This window comes from Nannospalax galili, unplaced genomic scaffold (genome assembly GCF_000622305.1).
Source record: "Nannospalax galili isolate Female #2095 unplaced genomic scaffold, S.galili_v1.0 scaffold1627, whole genome shotgun sequence".
Taxonomy (NCBI): Eukaryota; Metazoa; Chordata; class Mammalia; order Rodentia; family Spalacidae; genus Nannospalax; species Nannospalax galili.
Genome location: NW_008356832.1, coordinates 128,693 through 131,760, shown reverse-complemented (window position 1 = coordinate 131,760; position 3,068 = coordinate 128,693). Strand labels below are relative to the sequence as shown.

The 3,068-nt window shown below is 49.5% G+C and overlaps 1 pseudogene; it reads right to left on the bottom strand.

The window, feature by feature from the left end:
- Positions 1-296: 296 nt before the first annotated feature.
- Positions 297-995, bottom strand: LOC103751336 (annotated as a pseudogene).
- Positions 996-3,068: the final 2,073 nt, after the last annotated feature.

Genomic DNA, 3,068 nt, shown 5'->3' with positions numbered 1-3,068 from the left:
TTCCTGGAAGGGGTGTGGGGAATAGCAGGCGGGGGTCAGGGCATGCCAGGGTATGTCTAGGCATGTCTAAAGCAGTAGCCAAACATTTTACAGAAGCTAAAAGAGCAATTAATCGGGGTCTGGAGGGATTGGGGAGTAGCGGGTGAATGAAGAGGGTCTCAGGGTTCTACATTAGGAGCATTTCACATGACTAACCTAATTTGAGAAACCTCAGGGGACTGTCTTCAACTGGCCTTAGAGGAAGGCCACATGGTGATGAAGAATCCATAGGAGGGAGAGGAGGGTAAACCGTGGCTGGGAAGGGGATAAAAGCCCCTTTCTGGGCACAGGAAGGCAGCCAGGGCTCCAGGTCCCCAGGCAGTGACCTCACAAAGACAGCAGTTTCTGCAGCTTAGAGATCACCCACTTGCACCCACCCAGCTACTCGATCTGCTCATCTCTGGCAGATGTAGGGCCACTCTGGGCCCAGAGGGAGTAGATGTCTCTGCAGCCTGGGGCCCTGCCCCCTCTTCTGTGTCTCCTACCTTGGAGGCAGCACTAGCCTCTGACCCTTTGGCTTGGGGCTCCCGGTTTTCAGGGGTGACAGTAGTTTTCCCTTCCTGGGCTGTGCCCTTGTCGCTGCAGGCACTGATCTCCCCCTGCTCCTGCTCTTCCTTTGTGGGTGGGGAGGCAGAGAATTGCCCCATCCTCCTTCCAATTTCTCCTGAAGGACAGGCTGCTCCTTTTGAAAAGCTTCTTGAAAGAGAATTTCTTCTTCTTGGGGGACTCCTTGGTGGGGGACCCTCTCCCTTGGCTTTGGCTCCCTGGCTAAGGGGCACTGGCTCGATGGCATCTTCAGTGGTCCCAGCTGCTTCCTCTATTCCATTCACCAGGGTAGTGATGGGCAACTCCCCTTCACCCTTAGGGGACATGTCTCCATTGCTTTTCAAGTGGTCTTTCCACTGTTCCTTGACCTTAGGGGGGAGGGGAAACGCCGCCCCCTTCTTGGTGGTCATGTCATCCCGGGGAGCCTTGAAGTTGTGGCTCCCCCGATGGGGGTCTGCTGGGGGCTCTCAGAACCACCCTGGACCCGCTCCACAGGGGATGGTTCGGTGGGGTCGGCAGGGCGGGCAGAGGGGTGGGGCTAACGCCTGAGGGGGGTGGAGTGTGGGAGGAAAGCGAGACCGACAACTGCGACTAGACACTTCTAATGACCAAATCATTGAGGTATGACAGGAATTCAGGCCGTTAATCCTCGAACATGGGAACCAGGTTCAAAGATCTGGTCATTGTTTTTATTGCTTTTCTCGTTGTGGCTGTAGCTGTGCTTTTTCTTTTCTGTGCAGTCTGCAGAACTGGACTAACTAACCCATAGAAGTCAGATGAGAGCTCTTCAACCACAAATTACCAGGGCCCCTGTCTTATAACAAATAAAAAATCTGAGATGTTGGAGCCACTGCCGTTTGAACTCTGCAGAAAGCAGGCTTCACTACAAATGCAAAGTTGCCAGTAGCCATGATGGCCTCAGATGGCAGAGCCAGATAGGCAGGTATACACCCAGGTTCTGAAGAGCACTGTCTCTTATGCTTATGTTTAGAGTAGATAACAAACTATGCCTTACTTAGACAGTTGTGTGAATATCTGCTCTGTACCTTGCAAACCCCACATATTGCTGCTAATTGTTTCCTGAACTCCTCCTGAGAAGTGTCCCTTGATCTGTTTGCCCTTTGTTCCTGAATACCTGCTTAGAGCTCCCCATATCTGTGAATAAAATCTTGAGAGTTAGATAGTGGGTGCTCTTTGTTCTAAGGAACAGGGAGTCTCCTGGTCCTGCAACTTTCTAAAATGTTAAATTATCTGTGTGTGATATTTTGTTATTAGATACCTGGAGGTCCCACTTTGCATTCACCACTTCCCAGCCACGCATGGACAGATTAGATGTACCCCTGATCATTGCTACTCATTTTTCCCCACCACACAACACTGAAAGCACTTCATTTGTCTCTGCAAGAAGTTGTTTATATATATATATATATGACTGAAAAAAAAGCTTCCGAGTTGTGGCTGTCAGGGCTGGCACGGTACTACAGGCCAGACTGTGATGAGTCCTCCTAGCTATGGGGCTTAAAGGACGGCAGCTGCACAGAGCAGAGAGAAATTGCTCTAGTGCTGGGGGCCATGGCTGCTGTGCCTAATCCTGGCACAGGGTCACCCATACAGCCCTTGCACTACTTACCCCATGGGCAGGGAAGTGAGTCCCCATAAGGACCCAGGTGAGTGGGCAACACCTGCCAGGCAGCAGGAGTCGGGGCTGGGGCAGCTGCGAGGCTGGGTGTATTTTGCTGGGTGCATCCGTGGTGCCTATTCCCAGATTTTTGTGAGTTACAGTTGGGAACTTAGTAACATCATATTTCTCCAGCTGGCTTGGAGTAGAGCTCAGTGACAAGCTTCTAACTAACCCACTGGAAGTGTTACACTAGAAAGTGAAGAAGAGTAGTAAATAAAAGCAAATCAGAAATAAGAGTAAAATCCCTGTATAACAAGTAGCAAATATGACACCCCCACCACAGCAAGGTGGAAAAGCAGTGCAGAATTCAGACAGACAGTGATGAGGCCACCACGACAGCAAGGTGGAAAGAGGAATGTAGAATTCAGACAGACAGTGATGATGAAATTAAGGAAGAAAATAAAAAGATACAGGAAATAAAAATTTATAAAAAGAAGTGGTCAGAAGTAATGTACAAAGAGAAAGGAAATTGTTTGGGAGCGTAGTACTCTAAACCAGAGCTAGAGAATGCATGAAGTCCAAGGTTCCATCCAGTAAGTACACAGTGCCAACAGAAATCAAGAAGAGTGTTAATTCCCCTGGAACTGGAGTTAAGGATTGGTGTTAGGTGCCATGTGGTGCTGGGATCTGAATCCAGGTCCTTTGTGTTAGCTGCCATGTGGTGCTGGGATCTAAACCCAGGTCCTCTGTGTTAGCTGCCATGTGGATTCTGAGATCTGAACCCCTGTCCTCTAGAAGAGCAGCCAGCGCTCTTAACTGGTAAGCCATCTCTCCAGCCACTCTCTTTAAATTTATTTTTATT